The 10,761-nt window shown below is 40.6% G+C and overlaps 1 protein-coding gene across 5 annotated transcripts in view; it reads left to right on the top strand.

Annotated features, from left to right (window-relative positions):
- The first annotated feature begins 338 nt into the window (after positions 1–338).
- KIAA1211 (KIAA1211 ortholog) overlaps positions 339–10,761 on the top strand; it is a 210,580-nt gene continuing 200,157 nt past the window's right edge. For 4 of the 5 annotated variants that reach the window (XM_023758283.1, XM_023758281.1, XM_023758282.1 and 1 more), the window contains exon 1: positions 543–611. The gene's annotated coding sequence lies outside the window, so the exon portion shown is untranslated. Of the gene's footprint in view, positions 612–10,761 lie in introns of all 5 variants that reach the window. The other variant, XM_023758284.1, reaches the window with a different exon arrangement.

Genomic DNA, 10,761 nt, shown 5'->3' with positions numbered 1-10,761 from the left:
CAGCGGAGGGCTTCTCCGCTCCCTTCGCGGCCCCCGGGGAGGGCCCCAGAGGCGCCCGGGACTCCCGACCTTGACCTTGCGTGGGCTCGGCGGGGCCGGCCGTGGTCTTCGGGGCGGTGTCCGGGCGTGTGCGGCCCGACACTCCCCGAGGACCCGGCGCGCGGCGTGCGCCTCTTTGGTTTCCACTCGGGGAACCTGCGGACGGGCAGCGCCCGGAGAACTTGCCGAGAGCGTGGGGACCTTCTGGCTCCCCCCTTCCTCCCCGCGCCCGGTTCCTGTCCAGGGTCCCGGGCTCCGGCCCCGGTCGCCGCGGCGTCAGAGCTGGACCTCGCCGTCCGGGACCCGGTCGAGGACCAGGGTCAGCTCTCTCCCCGCTAGAGCGGCGATGCTTTGTCTAACCGCTGCCAAGTCATTCGCACAAACTCTTGTTGCCCCAGTTCTGATGGGCCCCCCGCTTGGATGGCTGAGGCGAGACAAAGGTTTTCCCTGTTTACCAAAGGCTGGAGCCGGGAGACTGCACGCTGCCGGGTGTAAAATGTGTTTTCCTTCTCTTCTCCCAGAGGCTCTGGCGGTGGCTTTCCTGGCGCGATCACGCCCTTTCTTGCAGAGAGGTCTGTAGTGGCGAGATTGCATCCCCTAACCCTAGGGGGGCGGTGGGTGGGGTACGGCTTTCACTCGTGGCTATCAGTAAACAGGAGGGCTGACTTCACATTTGATATCAGATATTCTCAGCATAGACACATCGAGATCATTATCTGGATTGTGGCTTTTAGGAGGGAATATATGTAAAGACACATTGATTCCGTGGATGCGGGAAGTGGGGGGACAAAACCTAGTAACTATGACCATGTGTTTTGAAATTTAAATATGGTTTTATAAATAATAGCCCAGAAACTGATCTGGTGTAGGTAAGGGAGTGTGTGTGTGTGTGTGTGTGTGTGTGTGTGTGTGAGAGAGAGAGAGAGAGAGAGAGAGAGAGAGAGAGAGAGAGAGAGGAGGGGGCGAATGTTGGGAGGGGTGGTGGTGATAGAGAGGGAGTAGTTAGAATACAAAGGATAAGGCAGTTTTAGTAAAAGATTCTTAGTTAATTTCCTGTAGCAAATTTTCAATTCATTAAGGTGTCATTAAATCATTGTTTCCCTGTAAAAATCACCTATAGTAGTTGTTAAATTATATATGTAAAGGCTAACGATTATTTAGCATTGTGTGTGGCTCAGGAATCTGAATAGAAACAATTTTGAGTAATTTTTCAAGTCAACAAAGGAAGGACACCTTCGCTGCTACCTCCTTTATTCTATGAGAAAACTGAACCCTAGTTCCAGATATTCGACAGAAAATTGCCTGTAAGAAAAAAAAATTCAAAGGCAGGTTTTTACAAGAAACATTTTGAAAAAATGCATCTGCTGTAGGTGATAAGGTTGCATGATAGATTGCTTTAACTCAGAAGTGTGAAGGGAAAACAGTCATTGTACTTCCACCCCTTCCCAGTATTATTTACAATGTATTGTCTCCAAAACCTTATTTTTACAGTCACCTCTGACATGGAGAAACTTTCACTCTAAAGACTTAGCAGGACTTGGCACTGGATTTGGAGTCAGGAAGATAATACAGAGTTAACATATTTAGGCACTTGGTGTGAGAAACAAAAGCTACTATACTCAGGTACACCTCATTTTATGGAGCGTGGCTTTATTGCACTTCCCAGGTGTTGCTTTTTTTTTTTTTTACAAATTGAAAGCAAGGCCTCTATCTGCAAAAAGAGGCGGTGGTCTGGAACCAAACCTACAGCATCTCTGAGGTATGCTTGTAGTTCTTTCTAAATCACAAAGCACTATAATAAGCCTAAATTATTGTTACTAGATGAGGAAGCTGTAGTTTATAATTTTCTCTTACACAATTTTGGAAAAGTTAATTGAAATTAATATAAGATTCTCCAGGGCAAAGCATGGTCTTTTAAGTCTTTTTTTTTTTTCTTTTTCCAGCCCACATTTCTAATCTGGTATATAGTAGATATTCGGTAAATTGTTGTAGAAAGGACAAGTTAATGAAAAATAAAATACAGATGGATAACACACGCATACAAATCAAATTGGTTCACTTCTTTTAGTTTAATGAACATTTACTGAAGGTCTTCTTTGTGCCAGGAACTGGGTGGAGTGTTTCCACATACAGTTTATAAAAGGATTGACCTTCCTTTTTTTTTTTTTATCATATTTGATGTGTGTCTTGATGAATGGGGCCCCTTGGGTGGTATTAATGATCATCTCATATAACCGAGTAGCACAAAGGAACATTACACTTGTTATATGTACATATACTTTCTCACAATGGCCTGTGGGGAGCAGGGCAGATATTATCATTCCCGTTTTGTAGGTGAGGAAATCCAGACACAGCGAGATTAAATGACTTGCCAACTCCTCGCCACTGAAGCAACAATGCCGGGACGGAAGCTGGACCTCACGCCTAGCGCTCTCACCTCCAAATCACACTGCCTTCTCCAAGATACACTGCACCTGCAGAAAATCACTCTTGAGTTAGGCATCATGAAGAAGTCTAGCTTTTGAATAACTTTTATATATGGAAAAGTCACATTTTACAACCTAATACTTATGAAGTGGTTAAATGTACAAGTTCTGGAGTCAGGTGACTAAATTGGAAGCCTGGATTTACCAGTTACTAGCTCTGCATCCTGGGCAAGTGACTTCATCTCTCTAAGTCTCAGTTTCCTCATTAGTAAAATCAAGGAAGTTATAGGACCCACCTTAGAGGATTTGGGGGAGGATGACATGAAATAGTATAGTGTATGTGCTTAGCACAGTGTGTAGTAGAAACTAAGCACTTGGTATCAGCTAATTATTTTTCTTCTTCTTATAATGTAAAGCACTGGTTTTTAAACTTTTCTGTTTTTGCACAGTAAGAGATGCGTTTTACTTTGCTATCCAGTATACAGATACATTACAACTGTGTTTAATTTTTTAAAATGCATTAATCAATGTTTGACTTCCTCTGTGCTATGCATTCTCATATGTTTTATTCTATTTTATTTAGAAATGCTGGTTGAGACCCACTAGGTCAGTGGTCGGCAAATTCATTAGTCAACAGAGCCAAATGTCAACAGTACAATGATTGAAATTTCTTTTGAGAGCCAAATTTTTTAAACTTAAACTATATAGGTAGGTACATTGTTATTAACTTAATTAGGGTACTCCTAAGGCTTAGGAAGAGCCACACTCAAGGAGCCAAAGAGCCGCATGTGGCTCGCGAGCCGCAGTTTGCTGACCATGGCAGGTGATTTCAATCACATTGATGGATCATCACCTGCAGTTTGAAAAACACTAATGTGAAGAATAATCAGATTAAGTGCATTAAAGAAAAATCTGTTCTTGAATTTTTATATCTTTCATTCTGATGATTTATATAGCATCAGTTGGAATTTGGATATTAAATTACACTGAATATGGGTTACTAAACATTCCTTAGTAATTACAGACACTTTTTGAGTATTTATTATGGTCACTGTGCTAAGCAGTCTATTATTACATGTTTTCTAATTCAGTGCTCAAAACAGCCTGTAGTTTGCCTTGTGTTTCCCTTTGATAATGGAAATTAATTCTCAAAGAGGTTATATTAACTTTCCCAATATCATGAAGTTAGTGAGAAATGAAACAAGAATTTAAACTGAGTTCTGTTTGACCCTAAAGCTCTCTGCTCTCCCCTAAACTCTGTTTTGATGTTCCCTCACAGTAATTTCTGAAGATGTGTCATTTCTTATTTTGGGTAAATTTGAATGGCATTATTGAGAATTTACCTGGTGTGGTACATCTTTTATAGTTTCCTTTGAAAGAACCTATAGTTCTTCAAAATTTGAAGAAAAATTTGAATTTAGTAAATAAAGTAAGAGCATACTGGGTAGACTAGTAATTTATTTTGACTTCGCTGATCTTTAATGTAAATATTTTAGAATAGCTTCTCAGGTTTTTATGGTAGTCAATTAATTGGTCAGTTTTATTGAGTACCCAGAGGTTTACTGTATCTTTAGAAGAGACATGAAAGCTATGTAACTATAAAAAGACTTCATTATGAATGATTGTCAGCTTTTGTTAAGGCACAAAATGAAGACTTCAGAGCTACAAAGAGTACTTTATAGTATATTGATTTGTCTCAAAATCACCAAGCAGAAAGTATTTATTTTGTAAAATATTTGTGAGAAACGACTACTAACTGTCTTACTATTGTGGGGGGTTTTGTTCTTGTGCGTGTGTATTTCAGTTTTTGCAAGTGCTTCTTAAATTTTTAGCAGTATTTTAATTTTAAATTTATGGCATTTCTGGGACTTTCCTCCTATTTAAAAAACATTGAGAAAGACTTAAAGAATGTTAAGAAAATTCTTTTATAAATAATACTTAGAATGCACAAATAGATGATTTTAAGTGTCAATGGAAAGGCAAATTTCACTGTTCCTTTCACACTATATCTTACAAATTGATTCATGTATTGTCTGGCTTGTGTATTGTCGACATGTAGGAGTGTGCCTTATAAGTAAGATGATTATCGGATGCCTAAAGATTTATAAATATGTTTCTGCTTTTGCATTATAGCTTCTATTCCCATGGAGCTTTACACTTTTAACTCTTACGTTAAAAGAGTTTATTTGTTAAATTAAGGTTAGTCTTTCCAAACTGCTAATTTTGAAATCAGAGTTTGAGTAGGTCATTTTGATATTTTAGACAAAGAACAGCAGTTTCATGGTTTATTAATGTGGTCTGAAAACCTGTTTACTTCTCTTCGTCAGTCACCATTTTCTATTAAGATTAGATAAGAATGAATGTACCGTTTTGTTTATTATTTAGTATCAGATTTCATGCTCAGAAAACCGATTTGCCCCTAATGAAATTGTGTACAAAAGTAGTAAGCTTACGTTTAATGCTTATTTTATTACTTTATTACTTTTGTCTAACACTTAAGCCTTAATGAATTGGTATAGTTTTTGTGAGCATCAAGAAATGTTTCATCAATTGCATGTTTAGTGTAATTTGTATAATCATTCAGGCAGATACTAAACTCAGTTACCATTACATTTTGTACTACTTTTATTCTTGATGGGAAAATTCTTAGAGATAAGAAGAGCAAAATCAATTACTTGTATCAGTGGCTTTGAGGCAGATCCATATGCATATTTTAGATTTACATATATGTATGAATTCCACAGATTTGTGAGAAGGGCAAGATTGCAAATTCTTAATCCATAAGTTAAAAAAGTATTTTAAGTAACTGGAAATAAAAAACTGAGTAAAAACCTTGAAGAGATGTTGGATGCCTTATAGTCACAAGTTATTAGAAATATTTAAGAAGCCAAATAGCACAACCATATGTAATAGCTTTTATATTCTAGTAAGTTTGCATGTGGAAAGGTGACTTCATTTAAAATGTCGAAAATGAAAAGCAGGAATATTTTCAGATTTTAAAATCTTGACCAGCTCTTCCAGATGTTTATAGAATTTTTCAAATACTATAATTTGAAGCTGAGGTGGAAAATTCAATAAACTTGCTCCTGAAATCAGTATGGTATTAAATGTTAAGTGTTCTAGGAAAATATGCAGAAACTACATCCCCGAAACACGTTGGGAAATACTTAAATCAGAAGTCAGTGCTCCGCTCAGTGGAGACAGGTTGCTAGAATAGAATTCAGTCACATATAGCAGCTGCTAAGAGGAATGATTTCCACTAACAAGAAAGGAAGAACAACTCGCTAAAAAGGTGTTGGGCTTTTTACCAGGGAAGATAAGAACAACACAGACAAATCCACTGGCCACTCCCACTCACCTGGTGAGGGGTTGACTGGCACTACGGGGGTGGTGCAAAGAGAGCCTTGGTTATACTGGAATCTAGGATAAACTGGATTAATCAATAATCAGTGAACATTCTTGTGTATAAATTGTTAGCCCATGGTTCCTTCACTTGGGAGAAATCAAAAGGAAAGGCCATAGATCACTGTTTTTGGAAGAGGAAACCTCAGAGCCATTTATGGTCCTAGGTGGGGACCACAGCTGATGTTCTTAGGGAAGCTTGTGACAGATTCAACAGAGCAGGTAAGACACGGGCTGCCCTAAATGATTGCATTCAGGATTTTCTTCATTTTGAAAAGTTGTAAATAAACTTAGTGACTTTTTGTCTACCAGGGTATCATTGCGACAGAAGCAATGAGCTTTCTTGGCACTGATGATGAAGCTGCCCCAGCCATGTTGGTGATAGGTTAACTGTTTTCTAGAGTTTATGAGGTCGGGGTCACAGGTTCAGTTCCTTGGAAGGGCAGTTAGCTTTGCTTTGTTCTCTGGTCTCATATGGTGCTCTTCACCCAGGGCAGCCATCTGGCGTAGGCAGATCATTGATCACAAAGGGACTAATAAGCCAGACAGTGTGGGAGGAGCAGCATGAATCTTTCTCAGTGGATGTTGAGTAATTCGAGAAACAATTCCAAAAGCATGCACAAATTTGTGTCTCATACATTATCTTTCTTTTTAAAGATCTTTATTGTTGAAAGTATGACATAGGTTCTCCCATACATTATCTTAATATGTCAAAGGTAACGTGGTTGTCAAATATTTTTCTTTGTCATTTTTGTTGAACTCGCATTTTAACAGTTGTTTTTTCAAGTTAGGGTTTTTTAGAAGTCTCACTCACTCAGCAGTTGTACATTGTCCTGAATGTTCCTCACCCCCCTTTGGTTTGTAGGACAGTAGCTGTGGTGGCGAGAACAGGGTGAGCCTGCAAGTAGGCGATCAGACCACCTGCTCAGTTGTTCACAGATCCAACTCCACTGAATTAAGACATAAAAGTTAAAAAAAAATTCAAAGGGCTATTTTGAATGAGAACAAATACACTGAGAATCTTCAGAGAAACACTGTATAGTTTTTCTAAGTATTCCTGATCTACAAATCTTATATTCCCTTTTAAAAATTTATTTTTAGTAATGAAAGAAATGCCAGAGGTCATCTAGACCTGTGCTGTCTCGTATGGTAGCCACTGGTTCCATGTGGCTATTGAGCGTTGAAGTATGGCTTGTCCAAATTGAGATGTGCTGTAAGTTTCAAACACTTGGTATGAAAAAGAATGTAAAATATGTCATTAAAATAATTTAAAATATTGATTACATATTAAAATAGTGTTTTAGCGACGTTAGATTGAATAAACCATTATTAAAATTAATTTTACCTGTTTTTACTCTTTAAAGTATGCCTACTAGAAAATAAAAAATTACCTGTGGTTCACATTTGTGGTTTGCTTTATATTTCTATTGAGCAGTTCTAGAACAAACCCTCATTTTACAGATAAGAGGGCTAAGGTTCAGAGGTTAAGTAACTGAGCTGAGTTCTTTCCATTGCCTGTAATCTCTCCCTGCTAATAGGTTAGGTGCTCAGGAAAATGGAACTCTTTGAACCACGAGAGGACCATTTAGTGCATGGCAATTACTGTGTGTTGCAAGATCTGTGCTTGAGTCATTGCATGTTAGAAGTAATGCCATTTTGTGTGTGTGTTTATGTGTACAGATATATGTAGGAGGGGAAGTTTGTTTTGTTTATAATGTTGATGTTTAGGCTTAGTTTTTATCTTCCTATATAGGTCAGTGACCCTACAGCTTTATTTACTTACTAGAGGCCCAGTGCATGAAATTTGTGCACAGGTAGGGTTCCTAGGCCTGGCTGGCAATCAGGGCTGATCAGGGCCTTCCGGCTGTTGGCTGGGGCCTTCCTTCATTCCATGCTTCCCCCTGGTGGTCAATACATGTCATAGCGAGCAATTGAACTCCCGGTCTCCTGGTTGAACTCCTGAGGTGAAAATTTGCATATTAGGCTTTTATATATGTAGATAGATGAAAAAAGCACATTACAATATTAGACATTAACAGTTGTAACTCTGGGATGAACAAGATTGTTGCTCATTCAAATGGGAACTTTAATATGTATTTTTTATTACAAGGAAGATTTCAGATGGTTTTGAATGAACCTTGATGGAAAAGTAGCAAAACTTTCAGCTGTATCTATTATGGATGGAGGAGAGCTGAGTAAAGAGAGGTGTTTAGCCCATGTTCTGAAGAAAGAGCTATGAGCAGTTAGTTACTATCTCTTAACTATGGATGCTCCTGATGTTCTGGTCAATGAAGAAATAGCCAGGGTTGGCTGGTGCAAACAAAGAATGTGAGTTTTCTATCAGTTTTGTGAAAATTGTGGTCTTTAATTGGCAACTATATGAAGGAAGAAAACCTCAGGACCAGATCTGTTGTTTGTTATTTTTAGTTAAAATTTTAAGGCATTTTGAGTTTGTTATCAGTGACCCAATGATAATTAATGAATAAGGACTTTGTCAGGCAACCTCTAATACTTCAATTTATGTCATCATCTATACTAGCTAGTAATATGCATGAATTTACCTTTTAAGAATGGTATTGTGGAGCTTGAAAGAAGATGAGCGATTAATTCTAGGATGGTGGCTTATAAAAACGTTTCCAATTGATCATTTTTCTGTGAGTTCTGTCTGTTACAAACAACCCCAGTTGAGTGTAGGTACAGAGAAACAAAACAAGATAGTAATCCGAATGGTTACCTTTAAATAGTCAAAAAAAAGTAATTATCCCATGTGGTGTGAAGTTTAATGTAAAGTACCGTTACCATCCATATCCTATCCAGCCCATCAACATAAAGCCAGTTTATGGTATGTCAGCACACATGTACTGAGCATGTACCATGCACTAGGCACCATGAGCTTAGCATGAAAAGAACAAAAGTTGGGGGAATACATATCATTTGGATGTGACAATAGTAGATCTCAGCCCAAAGCATTCATAACTTTTGTTGTAGTTTCTAATCTGGGAAAAGACTGTAATACTTTTATATAACTAATTTTGCAGAAGCATTGTTGTAGAACAAATGCATTATGATTAATATTCTACAATTCACTAGCAATTTCATGCACTGTCTTGTTAAACATCATATCCCATTTCTAGCAGTAACCGATTCTCTTTCCCTTTGGGTCATTGGGATAATTAGTTGGGATACTGGGCTGCTTGTCATCCCATTGGGAATCATATTCGACATGGAAGGGTAGCACATGTCCCTTGTATTCCCTCCTTTTTCCCCGGTTCCAGTTGTTCATACCAGGAACTGTGGAGTTGGTAGTGAACATAAAAATGAAGAACCCAGAGTCTAGTAAAGAAGAAAGCACAGCAGAATGTAATGTGTGCTATGATAGAGGCTCAACGCGCTATGGGAATTCAGAGGAAGGAGTGAGTATTCTGGTCTAGACAGGTAGGCTGAAGAAAGATAAGAAGGAAGCTTATGAAGTGATACTTGAGCTGTGTCTTGAAATGGGTAGAATTTTGACAGATGGAAAGGGGGTGGAATGGTATTTCAGAGATAGGGAACAGGGTGAGCATGAAAGCCATGGTGTGCTGAGGTGGCAAGAACATTGGGCATGGAAGGGAGTGGCAGGAGACAAGACTAGAAAAGTGAGTCAGGCATAATTTGGAGAGATTTGAAAGGCAAAGAGTACTGACATTTTTTATTAGGCAATGGGGAGCTATCAAAAGGAGGGTGTGGCATAACTGCACCTACTTTGGAAGGATGACTGGGAAATAAGAGGCCTGGTTCTGAGGTCAGCTTTTCCTCCAACTAGCCTAGTGACCTTAGGAAAGTCACTTCACTCCTCTGAGCCTCAAATGTCATGGATAAGATAAAAGGTTTGGGCAAGAGTTGTTCAGTCCATCAGTAAACAAATGCAGTGGTTATTGAGGGCTTAGCCTGTTCCAGGTGCTGTTGTTGGTGCTGGGATACAAAAGCAAACATAGGCCTCTGTACTATAGAGATGATAGTCTGGTGGGAGAGATAGATGATAAACAGTAAACAAATCTAATCTAATAAAAGAGAAACATGCAAATTGACCACACCTCCGCTACGCCCCAAGCCATGCCCACCAGCCGATCAGAGCGACTATATGCAAATTAACCCAACCAAGATGGCAGCCAGCAGCCACGGAGCTGGAGCAAGCAGGAGGCTTGGTTGCCCTGGCGATGGAGGAAGCCAAGCTTCCTGCCTGCTCTGGCTGGCTGTGGCCTCCGCCCAAGGCAACAAAGTTTCAATTATAGAAGATAAATAAATCCCAGATACATGCTTCCAGCCAGCCTCCACTGGGAGCTTGGGTGGCTGGGGGCCATGGCCAGTCTGCAAACAGCCATCAGCCCCTCACCCAGGATGGCCACACCTTCATGGGGTGAGGGTCCCCACTGGGGGGCTTGGCCAGCCTGCAAACAGCCATCAGCCACTCACCCAGGCTGGCCAGGCACCCCAGCAGGACCCCCCACCCTGAAGGGGCTGTGGCCAGCCTGCAAACAGCCATTAGCCCCTCACCCAGGCTGGCCAGGCACCGCAGCGGGGACCCCACCCTGAAGGGGCTGTGGCCAACCTGCAAACAGCCATCAGCCACTCACCCAGGCTGGCCAGGCACCCCAGCAGGACCCCCCACCATGAAGGGGGTGTGGCCAGCCTGAAAACGGCCCTTAGCCCCTCACCCATGCTGGCCAGGCACCCCAGTGGGGACCTTCACATGAAGGGGCTGTGGCCAGCCTGCAAACAGCCATCAACCCCTCACCCAGGCTGGCCAGGCACCCCAGTGGGGCCCCCACCCTGATCCGGGACACCCTTCAGGGCAAACCAGCCGGCCCCCACCCATGCACCAGGCCTCTATCCTATATAATAATAGGGTAATATG

This window comes from Myotis lucifugus, unplaced genomic scaffold (genome assembly GCF_000147115.1).
Source record: "Myotis lucifugus unplaced genomic scaffold, Myoluc2.0 scaffold_127, whole genome shotgun sequence".
NCBI classification, from domain to species: domain Eukaryota; kingdom Metazoa; phylum Chordata; class Mammalia; order Chiroptera; family Vespertilionidae; genus Myotis; species Myotis lucifugus.
Note: the sequence above shows the minus strand (reverse complement) of the source record. Positions and strands in the feature narration are given on the sequence as shown.